This window comes from Lissotriton vulgaris, chromosome 9 (assembly GCF_964263255.1).
Source record: "Lissotriton vulgaris chromosome 9, aLisVul1.2, whole genome shotgun sequence".
Taxonomy (NCBI): domain Eukaryota; kingdom Metazoa; phylum Chordata; class Amphibia; order Caudata; family Salamandridae; genus Lissotriton; species Lissotriton vulgaris.
Genome location: NC_141697.1, coordinates 1164599320 through 1164619554, shown reverse-complemented (window position 1 = coordinate 1164619554; position 20235 = coordinate 1164599320). Strand labels below are relative to the sequence as shown.

At 52.4% G+C, this 20235-nt stretch overlaps 1 protein-coding gene across 1 annotated transcript in view; it reads right to left on the bottom strand.

Moving 5' to 3' along the window:
- The window catches only part of ITPR1 (inositol 1,4,5-trisphosphate receptor type 1), a 1666678-nt gene that overhangs the window by 529603 nt on the left and 1116840 nt on the right, over positions 1-20235 (bottom strand). The gene's annotated exons all lie outside the window — the stretch shown is intronic.

The window sequence follows — 20235 nt, the reverse complement described above, 5'->3', positions numbered from 1 at the left end:
TCGACGAGACCCGGCTTCCCTGGCACCTCTGACCTCTACCTGCATCATCAGCCCAGCTGAGATTCGTGGGTGTGACGAGACCTCGAGGGACCGGCCATCTTCAAGACTGCACGACGCTTGCCCAGCACGACCGCCGAGGGATCCTCGAGTGAGTGCTTTAGGGTTTGAGAAGCCCTAACCCTCAGCAGCTCCAGCACCGAAGACCAGCCCCCCAGCATCCACGAGATCTGCGTGGGGCCCTTCTGCTCTTTGCTGCTCACCGCGTTGTCCAGCTACTTGCCTGCTGGCTTGTGGCCCTCCTGACGACGAACGACGACATTTCCAACGCTGGTCTGGTTGCTCCAGACTGGCCCTTGCTCCCCTCCAACAGAGGAGCACCCCGGACCCTCCTGGTCCACTCCAGACGCCATTTTGAGTCCACCGCGTGGGCTTGCATTTGCCAAGAGTTGTTGCCCCAATCCTGGGTCCAGCGATGCCGACAGCAGATACCTTTGTGGGACACCTCCATCCTGGTCGCCGACAACGCCTCCTGGTCCGAGAGACTGCAGAGCCCAGCGTCGCCCACTCACCTGGTCGAGGTGACTTCGCCCGGTGCCATTCTGGTGCCCATCTAATCACTGGCTAGTGATTCAGAACTTGGTCCCCTCTGCTTACAGGTATCCTTCACCGATCCAGGCTTGGATCACATTGAACTTCATCACTGGTCGCCTGCCAGCAACTTCTTCTTTCAGGCTCCATAGACTGCAACGAGGATTCCCGACGTCTTTTCAGCCCTATGCAGCCGCAGCCCCTGGGCTAGGTAACCTGAGCATTTCGGTGCTCCAGCATAGCTTAACTATCCAAGGGTCCAGATCCTTTTTCGTTTCAGCTCTACCTAGTCTGATTCGTCCGATAACACTAACTTTACGAAATCTAGCATCCATAGACTTTGTCCCGCATCCCGCGTGAGAGTGTACACTCTGCACCCGATCTCCCTAGGCCTCCTGCTCGTAATCTGAAGGTTCAGTAGTCCAGTCCTAGCGATCCTAAAGCCTTTGAGACTAGTTACTTACCTGCTAGTATTTCGCATTCCACTTATAGAGTATATGGTTTTTCGTGCCCCTCGGGCATTTGTGTAAATTGTGCGACTTTCAGTATTTCTTTAAGAGCTTTGTATTGTGCTTAGCGCCCTTTCCTCATAAAGAGTCCAGGGCTGTTGTGTTCTAAATAAATATCCTTTTATTTTCATAACACTTGTGTGGTGTCCTTTCACTTGGTGTTCAAGGGGTATATGTGATGGTATAACAGTTGGCTTAACACGCCCTCTAGAGTCTAGCCTAAAGACTGCTCTTGTCCATGCTACTAGGATAGCTGGTCTATACGGTTGACTTACAACCAATCAATAAGGGTCATTTGGACTGATACATAGTGATCACTAGAATAGTGAGCACTGCATATCAGGCCAATTTCTCACACACGCTACAAAGACTGCATCTACCGTGATGCTCCTGGGGTTCACCCGCTGGTGGGTGGAGTCGGAGTGCGACCCATGACTTTCAGTTAAATTGGCTCCCTTGAGCTATGAGCTGACGAGCTAGGATCACGCACCCACGCGCCTTGAGAGGTATCAACCTGAGAACACTTGGCAGCCTGCACAGCAAACCCCTGAATATTCTACACTGCTGATGAGGAACAATAATTCCGAAACACCGGTGTCCAGAGTTGGTGCTGCAACCTTGCTGAAACACACAAATTTTCGAAATAGCGCACACGCTACAAAGACTGCATCTACCGTGATGCTCCTGGGGTTCACCCGCTGGTGGGTGGAGTTGGAGTGCGACCCATGACTTTCATTCTTCCATGTCGCAGCACGGCAGATATTTTCCAGTGTCACTCCTGCAAATAACGCTGTAGACGCTGCTACAGCTCTCGTGGAATGAGCCTTGACAGTTCTCAACAGTGGTCTGTGTGATTGGATATGGCAGAACTGGATTGCGGAGGCTATCCATCTGGAAATTGTGGCTTTAGTGACTACTGTCCCCAGCGTAGTTGGACCATAAGCCAAGAATAACTGATAAGATTTTCTGAAGGCCTTTGTTCTTTGTAAGTAGAACTTTAAACATTGTTTTACATCCAAAGAATGTAGTGTTCTTTCCGCCGGTGTAACAGGATTTGGAAAGAAAGCTCTCAGCTTCACTGGCTCATTTAAATGGAACTGTGATGGTACCTTGGATATAAACGTCGGATTTGTTCTAAGAGTGACGCAATCTTGTGAGAAATGCAGGAAGGGTTCTTTATTAGTGAATGCTTGAATTTCACTTACTCTTCTAGCAGATGTTAGGGCTAGAAGTAGGGCAACCTTCTGTGTGAGATACTTGATATCAGCTTTGCGAATAGGTTCAAATGGATGCTTCATTAGCTGTGAGAACCATATTGAGTTCCCATTCCGGTGGGGGAGGCCTAACCGGAGGATAAGTCTGGAAAAGACCTCATGAATTGTTTGATCAAAGAGGAAGAACACAGTGAAGGAATGTTAGCAACCTTTCTGAACCTGGATAGAGTCGCTAGGTGCACCTTTATTGATGTAAAAGAAAGTCCAGAGCAAGCCAAATGTAGAAGAGAAGGAAGAACTTCCTCTGCAGGAGCTTCAACCGGGTGTACTCTACTGGAAACACGCCAAGAACAAAATCTCTTCCATTTAAGACGATAAATCTTCAGTGTGCTTTGGGCTTGTGACTTCTTTAAAATATCCCGGCAATCCTGCGGAATATGAAGGTCTTGAAACTCTAAGAAGTCAGGAGCCATGCGTGTAATCTTAGAGATTGAGGACCTGAGTGAAGTACCTGACCTCCTTTCCGTGACAGCAGTGCTGGAGATGGAAGAAGACGGATTGGACGATCCTGGGATAACAGCATGAGTTCCTGGAACCAGAACTGGTGCGGCCATCTGGGAGCAATCAGGATTAGACGGCAACTCTCCAGTTTCATCTTGCGCAACACCCTTGGTATCAACGGGTTTGGGGGAAAAGAGTAAGCACAAATCCCTGACCATCGCATGGACAGGGCTTTCCCTCTTGATCCCTGTTGAGGGTACCTGCTGGCATAAAACCAGCATTTTTTGTTCTGCGGTGTTGCAAACAAGTCCAACACAGGTTTGCCCCAAGCCTGGAATACTCTGTTCAACTGAAGGTTGTCTAATTCCCACTCGTGGCAGTCTGATAGGGATCTGCTGAGCTTGTCCGCTAGAGTATTGTGGAGGCCCTTGACCTGTTCTGCTTTGAGAGTTTTGTGAAGTGTAAGCCACTCCCATAACTCCTGAGCTTCCTTTGATAGCGTAGCTGATTTTGTTTCTCCTTGCTTGTTCACATAAAACATGCTGGTGGTTTGTCTGTGCGAACCAGAACTGAAGATCCTGCGATTCTGGGAAGGAACGCCTGCAAGGATAGAAAGATGGCCCTTAATTCCAGACTGTTGAAGTGACATTGTATTTCTGAGACCATTTGCCCTATACTTGCAAACTTGGAGATGACCTCCCCATCCTTCCATGGACGCATCCGTTGTCAGAATGAAGTCCAGAGGAATCTGCTTGAACATGAGCCCTTGCTTCAGATTGTGCAGTTGTGACCACCAATGAAGAGCATCTATCATGCGTGGGGTGACTTTGATGAGGTCGTCAAAGGAGCCTATTGCTTGTTCCCAATGAAGATGTAGTTCTTCCTGTAAAGGCCGCATTTTCAGACGCGCAAGTGGAATGAGATTTATGGCTGAGGAACACATTCCCAGGAGGGAAGCGAACAGGCGAACAGAAAGTGACTTTCTTTTGGACCCTGGAATTGCAAATTTCTGCAGGCGGAGTTGTCTTTCTTGAGACAAGTATGCTTTGCATTGCATTGTGTCTAGGCGAGCACCTAAGAAAGGCAGGATCCTCTTTGGAAGTAATTGGGACTTGCTAGTGTTTACAGTGAGACCCAGGGATGCAAAGAGATTGAGACACGTTGACATGTTCTGTACACTGTCCTTTGAAGGACCTTTGATTAGCCAATCGTCCAAGTACGGGAAGACCTGGATTCCCCAAGAACGCAGAGTTGCCGCTACAGGAGCCAGGCACTTCGTGAAGATACTTGGAGCCGATTTGAGGCCAAATGGGAGCACTTTGAACTGATAATGGGCGCCAGCCACAGTGAATCGGAGGTACCTTCGATGTTTTGGGTGGATTGGGATGTGAAAGTATGAGTCTTCCATGTCCAAGAACGCCATTAAAATCTCCTGCGTTCAGGCAGCTTCGAATCTCTGAATGGGTGACTATGCGAAAACTGTTTCTTGAGATACATGTTGAGGTTGTGCAGATCCACAATCGGTCGCCATTCCCCTGATTTCTTCTTTATGAGGAAAAAACGGGAATAGAAACCTGTCAGCTTCTGATGAATTGGGACCTTTTCTATAGCGTTCTTGAGGAGCATTGACAACTTCCTTGAACAATAAGTGAAGACAAGGGGGAGGGGGGTCCCCTGGGCGGAGTATTTGGTGGTTTGGTGACAAACTCTAGGGTGTGTCCATGTTGAACTAGGTCTAGCACCCATTGGTCGGTGGTAATCTGTTGCCACTGGTGTAGAAAACAAGATATTTTCGCGCCCACAGGGCGGGGAGGAAATATGGATGACGTCCGGCTGATCTCACTTGCTTCTGTGAGTATCTCGTCCTGGATTGTTGGAGCGTTTTCGGCCCCCTTGGCGAGAGAAACCAGCTGTGTTAGACTGGCGGTATGAGGATTTTTAATTCTGCCGGTATTGAGGCTGATATTGTCGGTTTTGCTGATAGTAATGCCCTCTAGCGCCTCTGAAAGACTCTTGTTTGTACTGTAGGGAACCTAAAGACCTTGCGGTGTCAGTGTTAGTTTTTATAGCCTGGAGAGTCTCATCTATATGTTTCCCAAATAGAGATTCGCCATCGTAGGCCATATCCAAAATCTTCAGTTGGACCTCAGGCCGGAAAGTGGTAGCCTTCAACTAGCCCATACGCCTTAGAACTGCAGCCCCAGCTAGTTGCCTAAAGTTTGTGTTTACAATATCTAAGGCGCAGTCGATAGTTTCTGCAGCCGCTCGCTCTCCCTCCATCAAGATCTTCCGAGCCTCCTGACGTTTATCCTCTGGGATTAGGTCAATTAGATCGGTCATGTCCGACCACATTTGGCGATCATAACGTCCTATGAGAATTTGCTGCCCTTATGGTAGCGGCAGCCAAGGTAGAGAATTTCTTTACATTAAGGTCCAGATGACGCCCATCTTTATCTGGTGGCGTAGTGATGGGAGTGGCTGGGTTTTTTGATCTTTGTTGTGCAGCTTGCGAAATGACCGAAACTGGCCGCGGATTTCCACTAAGGCAGGCGGGGCTATTGAGCGGAGCTCGATATTTTTTATCAATCCACGGAAGCACGGCAGGTACAGAAGCGGGTTTTTTCATTATTTTGATGCCCTCCTTCCAAATGTATTCTATTATTGGAATGGCTCTGGAAATCTTTCTGGTTTACTGTTTGAAATCATGTTAAAAACACTGATTACTCTGTTACTGGCAGTTGAAATCTATCCGCAGCTCGCTGCATAAGGTTATGAAATCCACCTAGGTCTTCTTATGGAGAGTCAGATGGTTGCAGAGTTTGAGGCGGCATGGGGATAATATAAGAATCCCACGGATCCAAAGGAGGATTCTCTGGTAGCTCACCACCTTCTACCTCCTCATCAATAGATGTATCCGGAGTTTGAGTAGGCAAAACAGGCTGTTGAGGGTCCGTGACCGGAGACCTTATGTGCTGGAACTTCAGGTTGAGGAATAGGGTCCAGAACTGCCGCAGGCGGAGGAGGTGTAGTGACCTGCTGTGGTGGAAAACGTTGTCTATAATCTGCCAACATGGCTTGTAAGTCCTGGATGAGGGTCGGGGGCAGATAGCTGGACTCCGAGGCCAGAGACTGCCTCTTGTATTCTGGACGATGAGGAACAACGATGTCCTCCTGATAATAATGTTCAGTATACTCTTCATCCTCTTCATCATCTTGGCATTTGATGTTTAATTTCGAAGGATGGTGAGCTATTCCGAAAGCTCCCTCGTTGTCATCCTCTTCGTAAGTGTCGAGGTGGTGAGATGGCGTTAGCGGAGAAGTATTAGTTACTTACCTGTAATCCTAGTTCTCTTCCAGGGGTATCCTCATCAAAGTCATAAGCATTAGAATATTCCCGTCCATGCGCGGGACCCCGGAAACAATATATTATATGTGCCCCACATATATATAGATATATATATATAAATATATATATATATAAAAATAAGCAATTGCAGCCAAATAAAATAGTAGAGCTGGAATATGCTGTGAAGAATTTCCACCATACATGTGTATTAGCATTAGAAACATGAGAAACGACACCAATGCTTGTTTAGAAACTGTTTTAATGCTTAGAAAGCAGTAGAAATTCTTATAACACACTGTAAGCATATACAGCTCCCAGGCTGCATTGCAAATACCCAGTCTAAAAAGACTGAAAAGCTAACCTGTAGCTGCATGTACCAAAACTGACGCTGTGCCTTTAAGGCACCTCTGCCCCTAGCTTCCCATCATGCCTCCGGGGTTACAGTTAGGTCAGTTGTTCTTTTCGGAGACTGAAAACCAAACCATGGTAATGATAGGTTAAAACATCTCCTGTTTAATAAACAAAGTCCTTTGCCCGGGGAGGCGGGAGGGTTGCTTATGACTTTGATGAGGATACCTCTGGAAGAGAACTAGGATTACAGGTAAGTAACTAATCCTTCTCTTCCAGGGGATCCTCATCAATAGTCATAAGCATTAGAATAGAGTAGCGAGCCTCACCTCATCCCTGCGGGCAAAGGAATCAACAGATAACATTTCTAGTCGTAGGCCCAAAAGTAGGCCTTATTCTACCCAAATAGGTTTCTCAAGGAGGCTTGCCCTACTTGAGAATCCGCTCTGGAATCAGACTCTAGGCAATAATTACTTGTAAAGGTATGGACTGATTTCCATGTCGCAGCCTTGCATATTTCTGACATAGGAATGTCATGTAAAAACGCTATTGTGGCTGCCTTCCCTCTAGTGGAATGAGCTTTGGGTGATTGTAACAAAGGTTTGCCAGCCAGCTGGTATGCTAGTTTGATACATGAGACAATCCATCTGGAGATGGACCTTTTGGCTGCTGCAAACCCGGTCCTCATTGAACCATAATTGACAAAGAGTTGGTCTGTCTTTCTGGTGCCCTTCGTTCTTTCTAGGTAAAACTTTAGCACCCGTTTAAGATCCAACGAGTGCAACGACCTCGCAGCTGGGGTCGATGGGTTAGGAAAGAACGAAGGAAGGGTAATCGTTTGGTTTATATGAAAATCCGATACCACTTTTGGAAGGAAAGATGGGTGAGCCCTCATTACCACTCTGTTGTGGTGAAACACAGTGTAAGGTTCCTTGGTGCAGAGTGCTTGTATCTCGCTAACCCTGCGCGCAGAGGTTATTGCCACCAAGAAGGCCGCCTTCCAAGTGAGATGCTGCAAGGAGGCCTTGTGTATAGGCTCAAACGGTGTAGACATCAGCCTGGAGAGAACCAGGTTCAACTCCCAGGGAGGAGAAGGATTTCTCACAGGGGGATAGACCTTCTTTAATCCCTGAAGGAAATCCTTAACCACTGGGACCTGAAAAAACGATGTTTGTGTAGGTGATTTTCTGTACGCTACTATGGCAGATAGGTGAACCCTAATAGAAGCGTATTTCAACCCTGATGTCGCTAAGTAAAGGAGGTATGGAAGGACTACCTCTTCTTGTCCTTTGGTGGGATCAAAGCCATGGTCCTTACACCAAATGAAAAATCTTTTCCACTTGAACGCATAAGACGCCTTTGTGGAAGGTCTTTTTGCCTCTCTTAAAATATTCATACATTCTGGAGGCAGATGTAAGTGTCCGTATTGCAAGACCTCAGGAGCCATGCAGTCAGGTTCAGCGACGGGAGGTTGGGATGCAGGATCTTCCCGTTCATTTTGCTCAACAGGTCTGGCCTGCACGGCAGGCGTCTGTGTGGACACAGTGACAGATGTAACAGGTCTGGATACCACCATTGTCGCGGCCAATCCGGAGCAATTAGGATCATGTCCATGCTCGATCTGATGAGCTTGGTCACCACCTTCGGAATCAGTGCCAGAGGAGGAAACGCATAGGCGAACATTCCTGTCCACTCCAGCAGGAGAGCGTTCCCTTGCGTCCCTGGCCGGTGGAACCTGGACGCGAAGGCATGGCATTTGGCGTTTTCGTCGTCCGCGAATAAGTCTATGTCTGGACGACCCCAGCAACGGAAGAGTTCTTCGACTACTTCGTCGTTTAGCACCCAGTCTGGCTGATCTTCGAAGTGCCTGCTGAGTGCGTCCGCTTTTGTGTTTAGCTCGCCTGGAAGGTGTACTGCCACCACCGACAGTCCCCGAGCCAGAAGCCAGTGCCAGATTGTCTGGGCCTCCTGAGACAGAGGGCGAGATCGAGTTCCTCCCTGCTTGTTCAGATAGAACATAGTTGTAGTGTTGTCCGTCTGAACCAGGATTTTGTCCGTTGTTATTGCTGGAAGGAACGCTTTGAGCGCCAGATGAACTGCTCGAAGTTCCAGCATGTTGATATGGTATGTCTGAAGGTTGGTCGACCAGCGACCCTGAATCTGAAGATGACCCATGTGAGCACCCCAGCCTTATAGAGACGCGTCCGTTACCACAGACAGCCAAGGAAGAGGTTGCTGAAAAGGGACTCCCTGCAAGACATTCCGAGGGCGAGTCCACCACTGTATTGAGGTCAGTGCTGCTTGAGATAGGATGATTCGATCCTCCAATCTCCAGTCGCTTGGTCCCACTGATCTTCCACAGACTCTTGTAGAGGTCGCATCCTCAACCTGGCGTTCGGTATTAGGAAGATGCAGGACGCCATGGAGCCCAGTAGAGACGCTACTTCTCGCACCTTTGGACGAGGAAACTGAAGTAACTTTCTGCATTTCTGCCCCATGGAAGATAGTCTCTCCTGGGGGGCGTGGCTAAGCACGCAGCGAGACTGGCTGCACTTTAGCAGAGCTCCGGCGTGGTCCCGAACACAGGGGTTAAATTATCCGGCAAAATATCCGCCTGGCCGGCCGAAACTTGCAGCGGGTGACCATGAGGCGGTAACCCAGCATCGGACCGAGTCTGGAGGTTCGACTAGCCCCGGAACCGCACCGACACCTGTGCCTCCGCCAAAGCAGAGGGAGTGACCACAGACTCTGCGGGTCCCACCAAGCAAGTCCGGGGTCGGAACCGGAAGTGAAGGCCGCACGGACGGGGCGCCCTGGGAGGCTGGACGGAGGTGGCAGCGCTGGGACACACTAGCAGTGACCAGTCCTCGGTGAACACGGAGAGGTGGCGGCGACCAGACTAACACCTCCCAGGCAACGGGTGAGTGGCACGCCAGCAGCGGATTGGGGTCGTCATCCGGGCTGCCAAGAACAAATCGGGCGCGGGGAGGAGCCCCTCCCCCCCCCTAGGCCAGTGCAAGCAGAGCGGATCGGCATTGAGGAGAGCGGACCCAGGGGAAATCTGGACGCCCAGAGCGCTGACTGCCCGCCCGGAACCCACAGAGCTGCACCCGGAGGACTCGGGGGAAGATCGGCCCCCCGGCACCGCCCGCAGCGGCCCTGAACAGTGAGTGAAGCGACACAGAGGAACTAACAGACCCCCGGCTCTCGCAGCACCACACAACGGATACTACTGCTGACATTATAAGGCAGCAGCAGAGGAGCACCAGGGGGCACCATCGACCGGCTGGTAGGCTGGGGAGTTGACTGGCCGCGCCTGCCGCCACTGCTGAGGCTTGTTGGGGGGTCCCACTGCTGCCCACGTCCCCCGAGCCACATGGACTACACAATGGGGAAAGCGCTGAAGGGGGACATTGCCTTTTGATTACCGCATGCGTCACGGAAGCATACGGCTGAACACTTGTAGACTCCAACGCCCTCGGGGTCACGGCATCGCTGGGTGGCCGGCACGGCGGGGGGACGACACGAGTCCCGCGCTATACATCCGCGGAGGCAGAGCAGCATAGCGCATTACACTGGCCGAAAACCGTGCTGAGTCGCAGGTACCACTAGACCACGCAGCGACGTGCGCAGCTGGACCCCAGGCGAGGACCCGCGGAGGTCATCTCCAACACCTCTCGTCTTGGGAACGCTGACGCTGTCCCCGCCAGAGGCGCTGGCAGTCAACGCTGCCACTGACTACCACTCCGACCAGATCTTCCGCGCGCCAGATCCTGCCCATGTCTGTAGGCGCAGGGAAACGCACAGGAGTGGGGAGCACGTCCCAGAAGGGCAAAATGGACAAGTCATTGAAGCAGACGGATGTGGACCCGGTGACGGCCAGACTGGACTCGATGCTGGCAGCCATGGAGCGCCTGGAGAACTCCGTCCAGTCCACTCTGATGTCCTTGGAGGCGAAAATTGACGGAGTCGCCATAGACCTCACGCACCTGAAGGAGGACCACAAGAAACTAGCTGAGTGCACCAAAACCCTGGAAACCTCAGTGACTGGCCTGGAGCCTCGGGTTGCCCAGTCAGACAAGCAGATTAAAGACCTCCTCAACAGGGTGGAGTTCCTAGAGGACAGGGCGGAAGATGCAGAAGGACGGGCGAGACGCAACAACGTCCGAATAGTGGGTTTGCCCGAAAAATGGGAAGGAAGGGATCCGGCCACACATGTGGAAGAATGGCTACGCACCCTGCTGCCAGAAGGCACCCTCTCGCCGCACTTCGTGGTGGAACGGGCACACAGAGTCCCGACCAGACCACTCCAAACCGGCTCTAACCCGCACCCTTTTCTCATCCGCATCCTGAACTACAGACACCGGGATGCTGTCCTGAGAGAAACCCGTAAACTCTGCACCATACAGGTGGAAAATGCAAATATAATGTTTTTCCCGGACTACACGATCCAGGTGCAGTGCCAGAGACACTCCTTCCTGATGGTGAAGCGGAGGTTACGCCAACTAGGACTTACATATTCCCTCCTCTTCCCTGCGAAATTAAGAGTGATAGCAAATGAGAAAACACACTTCTTTGACTCCTCGGAAGACGTGGAAGCCTGGTTGGACAATGGGACGGACAAGAACACGGGGAGATCGGGAAATCCGAACAGGTCGAGGAGACGCAGGAGATCCAAAAGGAGACGTGGCGCCAGGTCACCCTCCCCTGCGGCAAGCGGCACCCAGCACAGTGCAAGTCCACCGGAGGAGGAAATGCGCCGGGAACAACAGGAGGCCCTGCGGATGGTCTCGGAGCTCAGCGGCTCCCCGTCCCAGCGCTCCCCGACTGCCACCAGCCCCAGGATGTCACCAAGCGACGACGAGGCGATCTATGGTCTTCCGGACTCACAAATCTCGAGTGGGCTGCCAGACATCACCCCACAAACGTCGGACCTATTTGGCTGATGGAGTGCCGCACCCCAGGCACTCTCAGAATCCTGCTCCACTCTCCCTACTACCCTCTGCCCTTGCACCTGCGAGCCGTCAGTCCTGAAGCACTGGAGGGAGTTGACCGGGAGACATTGATTGATCGAGCGCAGCGGAAACTTTGACCCAGCTCCTCCCGGTGAAGGTGAACGCTGAACACGCAGTAAGTTGAGACTGAGCCACACTTACAGCAGCCTATCGCGGAATGGACGCCCTGTGGCGATCTCACCACATAGGATACAACATGGTAAGGGTCCCTCTGGGTGGGCGATGGTCACCAGTTCCGAACCTGGACAGCGTTGTGGCCTCATGCCTCTATGTACACACAATGTAACTGGCGGTGGGCCCGTCCGACGGCCGCCTGGTCCTATATTTCTTCCCCCCTGAAAGGGCACTCGCGCTTTCATGTTCAGCTGACACTGATTTACCACCTAGCCTGCGTGATCGGCAGCAACCCCCCAGACTGGATTGTTCGTACTTTTTGTAGAATGTTTGGACGGCTGCACGTTCGGCAACCGACCCTATGGTATTTTCCCCAGTTCATGTTCACCCTCCTTCTCCCCATTATGATATGCTGCATACATGGTCTGATGAGGTGCTCGTTAGACTCTTTCTGGTGTTATACGGACAAGTGTGGGGGGGTTCTGGGAGTGGATGGTGGAGGGCTCACTGGGGGGGGTGTGCGGAACGGGGGGGGCACGAGTGTCACTGATCTGTTTAATGCTGATGGCTGAGGTCAGAATATGTACTTGGAATGTACGCGGAATACATACACCTTCACGCAGGTACATGATCTATTCATACTTGAAGAGACACAAAGTGCAGATAGCATTCCTTCAGGAGACACACCTAACAGCCCCCGAGGTGCACACCCTCCGTAGGCGGTGGTGTGGCCAGATCTACGCGACGGGGTTCTCCTCTTACGCCAGGGGGGTATTGATATGGGTGAGACCGGGGATCCCGTTTGAAGTTGAGGACGCACACTTAGACAAGGAGGGGAGATTGGTGGCAGTGAAGGGACGCCTAGATGGGAGACCGCTGGTGCTAGCATCGGTATACGCCCCCAACACGGATCAGCAGGGTTTCCTCGAGACAGTATCTACAACTCTGGCGCATTGGCATGGGATTCCCTGGATACTGGGGGGGGATTATAATTGCGTGTTAGACACCACACTGGACCGCTCCTTCCCACCGCTACCCAATGCTCCGGTGGTGGGCGCCATGAAAGCTCTTGTAGCCTGGGCCTCCCACTGGAACTTGTATGATGTGTGGCGCCACCGGAATCCAACCGCCAAGGTGTATTCGTACTATTCAGGAGCCCACACCCTGCACACCAGATTGGACAGATACATGCTCATGGATGACTTACTCCCGTTAGTAACGGAAGCACACTACATGGGTAGGACTCACTCAGACCACAATCCACATATGCTAACAATCTCATGGACGAGCGCTCGTCCCCCTGTCCCCAACTGGAGACTGCAGCCAGACCTGCTACTGGACGCACCCTTCCGGGATTCACTGTCTACGCATATAGTGCAATACTTTGAGGAGAATGCGGGCTCAGCCACCTCTCCACAAATAGAATGGGAGGCGTTCAAGGTAGTCATAAGGGGTCAATGCTTGGGCACGCAGGGAAATCTCAAACGACAGGTGGAGAGGGACCTACAGAAGGTAGAAGAGGACTTGAGCCGTCATGAACGGGACTCGGTTGGAGGGAACATCACTGGGCTCCAAACTGCAAAGGCGAGTCACGAAAGGTTACTAGAGAGGCTCAGATGTCTGAATTATGCGGCACATGCGGCGCGCACCCACGATAGGGGGGACAAACCCGGTAAACTATTATCATGGCTCATTGCCAGAGAGGAACGGACGAAACCAGTCACGAAAGTGCTGGGCGCAGATGGGGCGCCCTTGCATACACAATCGGAGATTCATGGAGCATTCACCGCACATTATAAAGCACTGTATCGCTCTTGCCTGCCCACCCCCACCCCGGACACGGAGGAATATCTCGGCCAGGTACCGCTGCCGTCACTCAGCGATGCCCAACGCGCTGACCTAGCGGCGCCCATTGTCTGAGGAACTCCGGGAGGTCATAGCGGCGCTATCCAACGGAAAGTCCCCTGGCCCCGACGGACTCCCAGCGGAGTTCTATAAAGCGTACCCGGACCTCCTGATCCCTGAACTCGTTAAACTGTATGAGACGGCATTGGACGACTCATCCCTGCCTCCTTCTCTGAGTGAGGCCACCTTGATCTCCCTCTTAAAACCGGGAAAGGAGGGGTCACTACTGGGCTCGTATAGACCACTCGCCCTCCTCAATACTGACTATAAAATATTGGCATCCACGCTAGCGAGGAGACTGGCCCAATATACACCTACCCAGGTCCACCCTGACCAGAATGGATTCGTGCCTACACGCAGCACCTCACTCAACATCCGTCGGTTGTTCAGGGTGCAGGAATACGCGAGGGAACCCTGGCCACGGTCGGGTTGTATAGTCTTAGATCTGGAAAAGGCATTTGACTCGGTGGAGTGGCCGTATCTAAGAGCGGTTATGCTGAGGTTTGGTCTGGGTGACGCATATTTGGGCATGGTGGGACTCCTATACCAAACGCCTACCGTTCGTGTAGGGAGCCTCTTATCGGACTCCATACAGGTAAGGCGGGGCACGCGTCAGGGATGCCCGTTGTCGCCTCTGCTCTTCTCATTGGCTATGGAGCCACTGGCGGAGTTACTGAGAATGCAGGGTGCCGAGTGGGGCATCCCTTTGGCAGATGAAATACACGCGGTCTCGCTGTATGCTGATGACCTGCTCCTCTACGTCAGGGACCTCACGCAGATACCCCCGGGGCTCACCGGTGCCCTCCGAGAATTCACAACCCACACGGGCCTGAGGGTCAACTGGGGGAAATCTGGGGTTTACCCCTTTCACCCGGATATGCAGGAATGCGCAGTGCAGTTAGGGGATACGATGCTGGCTTGGTATACCGGCACCTTCAAGTACCTGGGCATTCACATTTACAGGAATACGGCGGATATATTGGATGGTAACCTGATTCGGGCCATCAACTCCCTGCGGGCACAGGTACGTTTCTGGAGCACGCTCCCGCTAAATGTCCCGGCCAGAATCACCCTGTCGAAAATGATAGTCTTACCCAGACTCCTTTACTATTACTCGAATATACCGGTGTATGTCCCAGTTCGGGTCTTCAAAGACCTGGAGACTCTAGTGCGAACGCTCATATGGAATGTAGGGAGACCTAGGGTGGCCCTGAAGAAACTGTATGCCCCGACGTCCTCAGGGGGACTTGCGGTCCCAAACCAGGAACATTACTACCTCGCCGCGCAACTCCAGTGGGTGGTAGCCTGGCTCGCGGGAAGAAACCTGCACGACACGGCATCGACGACCCCGGCTCTCACTCAAGCGGAGACTCTCGCTATATTCCACCCCCTTAACGGCGCAGCTCACTGGAAGCAACTGCACCTCGCGGTGGCACTACGATGCTACAAACGTGCACTAACATTAACTAAGGAGACCGCGCCTTACGCCCCAGCCCTTCCGCTCGAAGGAACGCCTGGGGGTGTGGTGACTGCAGCGCACCTGAACGACTGGATGCAGGTGGGACTAGAGACAATGGCGGACCTATAGGACGACGGCGGCCTGGTCCTGTTCGAGAGACTAGTAGAAACTCCCGGACTGCCAGCCGGACAGTTCCTGTTCCATGCCTCTTTGATCCGGGTCCTAACGAAACACTGGGGTGACATGTCCGAGAAACCTCAGACGCACCTCTTGATGCAATACTTACACGTTATGGGGGCAGGGTTGCACGTTATACACTGGCTAACACAAGCGCTAAGGACCCACACTACAAGCTCACTACAGTCCCTAAGAGACAGGTGGACAACTGACAGGGGGAGGGACTGGTCAGATAAGGAGTGGGAGAGGATCCTGGAAGGCCCACAACACATTCCCCGCAACTCGAGATTCAAAATAATACAGTTCTACATAACGCACAGGTCATACCTGTCCCCGGACAAGATCAACCGCTATTTCGGCCTAGATACCTCCAGCTGCCCACGATACGCGCTGCTGAATGCAGATCTCCTACATATGCTGTGGGCATGTCCCGAGCTGCGGACGTACTGGCACGATGTCACTACACTGTTGACGAAAGGGACGGCAATGGACCTTCGTCACGATTGGGACACCTGTGTGCTGGGCCTAATTACCAGAACTAAACACAATAAAGCCCACACGAGGTTCTGGGATCTGGGACTGATAACCGCCAAAAGGCTCATAACACGTCACTGGAAAGCCACGGACCCACCACAGACGAAACACTGGAGTGCCTCCCTCATATACTGGGCGACCGCAGAGGGCACAGTGTTACGCAGGGAAGAAACAGCGGGACGGAGGGCCATCCCGATAGCCCAGATTTGGGAAGGCTTCCTACAAGCATTTACCAAGGCCTGTCACGATAAAGGGGTGATATGAGATGATAACCGACTTGCCCCCCTCCACCCCCCTGATGGAGTGAAGGGACACATTTAGGTAGAATGATGCATAGCAATAGGGGGAGACAAGAGCCGCACACATATAGGCACAAGCTACTACCCCTGCAGCTTCTCTCTCGCCCCTCCCCCCCTGCCCGACGCCCCCCCCCCCCTTCACGCGTCTTTCCCCCCCCCCCCCCCCCCCCCCGGTCGGGAGGGACCACACACACGACCGACTCCAACGGTGTGGCCCCGCCCCGGGCCCTAGAGCCTCCACACACCACCCGAACTGTCGCCCCGCGAACACTAGACGCCAGCACCCTGAGTAACCACTCTACCCGAACCTAGCACGCCAGGACCCATACAGCAGCACCCCCTCCCGAGTTAAAGTTCATTACACCCCCACTTTCTTTCCTATTTCCCCCGGTTTGGGGCAGAGTTAATTGCAGCGACTGTTACCCCCCCGACTGATTAAGTTGGATCCGCCTCTCTCAGACAATGTTTCTACTTTTCTGCACACGACGACCAAACACAAGGTTGCAGCACACATGACGGCCCCTGCCGCAACCCTCTACCACACCGCGATAACACTCTGAACGTACTACCCGCCCACAACAACCATACATGTCGCCTGGAACCGGGCCTGCTTAGTTATATATACCATTGTGGAACTACTCGCTGTGACATTGGCCGGAGGGTTGTGGGTAACAGGGGTACGGCTGGCCAGAAGAATGCCCGTATTGCAGGGTAGGGCCGGATATGCTGGTGGGATCGACACTGCGAACTCAGTTGTAATACAATGAAGGAGAGTCCATTATGGTGAATGTAGAGACTGTAACCATTACAACTGTTGGTGTTCTTTGCTGATAAGTGCATTTAATGGGTTTCCAACCGTCGTCAACATTCGCTCAGATACTGTAAGAGCTACTCAAATCGCTGTTTCCCCTTTTGAATTATACACACAAGAAATGTAACTGTATGTCAAGTGTTTCAATAAAACAAGATTTAAAAAAAAAATGGAAGATAGTCTCTCCTGCGAAGGAAACGCTCTTCCTAAATTTGTGTCTAGAACTGCTCCCAGATAGTGGATAGTTGGCGTGGGATGCAGGACCGACTTTTCTGTGTTCACGTGGAGGCCCAGCCTGTGTAGTTGATGAAGACACAGGTGACAGTCTTTGGTGGCTTGACGAGGGGACGGACTCTTCAGGAGCCAGTCGTCTAGATATGGGTACACAAAGAGACCTTTTTTGTGCAGACATGCCGCTACCACTGCCATGCACTTGGTGAATACCCTTGGTGCGGATTTTAGTCCGAAGGGAAGCACTTTGTACTGGTAATGCTTGTTCCCTACCAGAAATCTCAAGTACTTCCGATGACCTGGTGTTATAGGAATGTGGAAGTACGCGTCCTGTAAATCCACCGAACACATCCAATCTCCAATTTGTAGATGAGGACATATCTGATGAAGTGCCAGCATGCGAAACTTCTCTTTGACCACCACCTTGTTGAGGGTTCGAAGATCCAAAATCGGTCTGAACTTGTCCTCTTGGACTCTTTTGGGGACTAGAAAATACCTTGAGTACACTCCTCTCCCCCTTTGGGATGGGGGTACCTCTTCGATTGCGTTTTTCTTTAAGAGGACGCTCACCTCCCTTTTGAGGAGGTTTAGATGGCACGAGCGAGTCTTTTTTGGAGAAATCGGTTGTGGTCTCTTCCGGAAACGTAGCGCATATCCATTGCGCAGTATATTCAGCACCCACTGATCTTTTGTGATGCTGACCCACTCTGCCAGGTGTTGCGAAGCACTTCGTCCCACTAGAGTGGGTAACGGCGCCAGAGGAAGCCACTGCTCAGGCCTTGCCTCCTCTAGGCGTGGTAGAGGACTGATGATGTCCGCCTCTGCCTCTGCCCGATTTTCCTCCTCTGTATTGCGCCTTCCCTTGTGGCTTGTTTTGAGACCATTGAGGGGTTTGAACCCTCTGTTGGCCTCCCCGGTTCTTGTTGGTCTTGAAGCGTCGCTTGAACGGCTCTTTCTTTTTCTCCAGACCAACCGCCTTCACTGTGTCCAATTCTGTTTTCATGCGGGTCATTTCCTGATCGGCATGTTCCCTAAAGAGTGAAGATCCTGAGAAGGGCAGATTGAGGATGCGTTGCTGGGCATCTGGTTTGAGACCAGTTAAACGCAACCAAGAAGATCTCCTCGCACATACCCCATGTGAGTAGGCATGTCCTGCTAGAAGGGCGTTATCTGCAGATGAACTAATCATTTGGTACGCCACCAAACAGCCCTCCGTCACTGTTTCCTCAAAGTCCTTCTGGTCCTCCTTGGGAAATTTCTCTTTGAATCGCTCCATGGAGTCCCATACAGCTCTATCGTACCTGCCGAGAAGTGCTGATGCACTAGAGACTTTCAGGGATGAAGCTGCTGTGCTGCACACCCTGCGTCCCCAAGAATCTTGGGTCTTGCGGTCTTTGTCAGGAGGAACTGAAGAAGAAGGAGCGACTGTGTGATTCTTCTTAGCTGAGGCTACTATAACTGAGTCCGCCGCAGGCTCTCCTTTAACAAAGATTGGATCTGAGTCGGCCGGCCTATACTTTTTCTGGATACGTGCCGGTACCGCCCTGATCGTTGCTGGCGTGAGGAAAACCTCTTTGATTGGGTCCATTATCCCTGGAACCAATGGGAGCAAAGGCCGTGAATATGATTTGTGACGAAGGGTCTCAAAAATCACAGTTGTGGAAACTTCTGGAACAGCCATTTCTATTTGAAGTTTGTGAGCCCCCCTTTGTAACACGTCCAGGTATGTGTTGACGTCATCAAGCGGGGAAGCTCTGGAGCGAGGGCTGTCCGCCAGCGTTGGGGAGTAATCCCATTTAGAAGATCTCGAAGAAGATGAGGAGGAGGATGATGGCGTTCTCCTTCTCCTGTGGTGAGATTTCTCCTTCCTCACTGGCGATCTTCTCGGTCGTTCTTCCCTTCGAGGAGAACGTGATTCTCTTTGATGCTCCCTTCGTGGAGATCTCGATCTCTCAGTCCGTACCTCCCTTCTCGGTGTTCGAGACCTGGGATGCTTCCTCTGTGATGATCGGGAGACCCTGGGGGTATGCGACCTTTCCGCTCTCCTTTCCCGAGAGCGTGATCGGTGCCTGATTGGACTCTGTCTGTCTGCCTCTTCTATCAGTCTCTGAAGAGGTGACCTGTGGAGTGGGCTTACATATCTTCGCAGCCTCTCCGTCGCTCCAGAATCCTTCCACTTGCTCAACGGAGCATTCCATCTTGGCGAGAGTGTTGTCTTTCGCTGGGGCAACGGACTTCTACTCCTGGAAGAGGACCTCGATGAGCTAGAGGTACTTGAGGAGGAATGGTGAGAAGCCGATTGCGTCACCAGAATAGTTGAAGGCACTGAAGGAGATTTTCTTCTCACCGGTGTTGGAAGACGTCTCAAAAGTCTTTCCCTTGACGTTGAACGCCTCTGCGGCGTCGACGGAGTGATAACCTTCGACGAACGCCTCGACGATGACCCGTGTTCTCTCGACGTCGACCGGCGATGTCGAGCCGATGACGGAGTCTTCTCCCTCGACGTCGAACGGCGTTGCCCTGCCTTCGACGGAGGTCTCGACGTCGAACAGCGTTGCCCTGCCGTCGACGGAGGTCTCGACGTCGAACGGCGTTGCCCTGCCGTCGACGGAGCTCTCGACGTCGACCGACGTTGGTCTGTCGGCGACGGAGATGGCAATCGTCGGTGTCCTGTCGTCGACGATGCCCTTGATGTCGACCTGGCATGTGGCGATGGCGGAGGATCGGACATCCTCGACGTCGAGCGCCGACGCGCCTTCGACGATGATCCCTTCCTCGACGACGATCGTCCGAGGGGGCTCTTGTTCCTTGACGCCGAGCGCCTCCGTGGAGACGTCGGCGGAGGTGTCACACTCTTCGAAGCCTGTCGACGTTGAGAAGACGGCGAGTGTGTTCTGTCTCGACGCCGACCGTCGCCTGGTTGACGGCGGCGGAGTTGACTTACGTCTTGGGCCGATCTTCTCGTCGACGGCGATCTCGTGGCTTCTCTCGACGCCGATCGTCGCCTAGTTGACGACGGCGGAGCTTTCTTCGACGTCGGTGAACTTCTTTTCGACGATGATTTCCTCATCGACATCGGTCCCGACGTCAACGGAGCTTTTTCTCTCGAACTGTCCATCAGATGTTGTTTATTCAGCGCCGAGCCCGGTGCTGAGGTTGATGGACGCTTGCCTTTGGAGGGAGT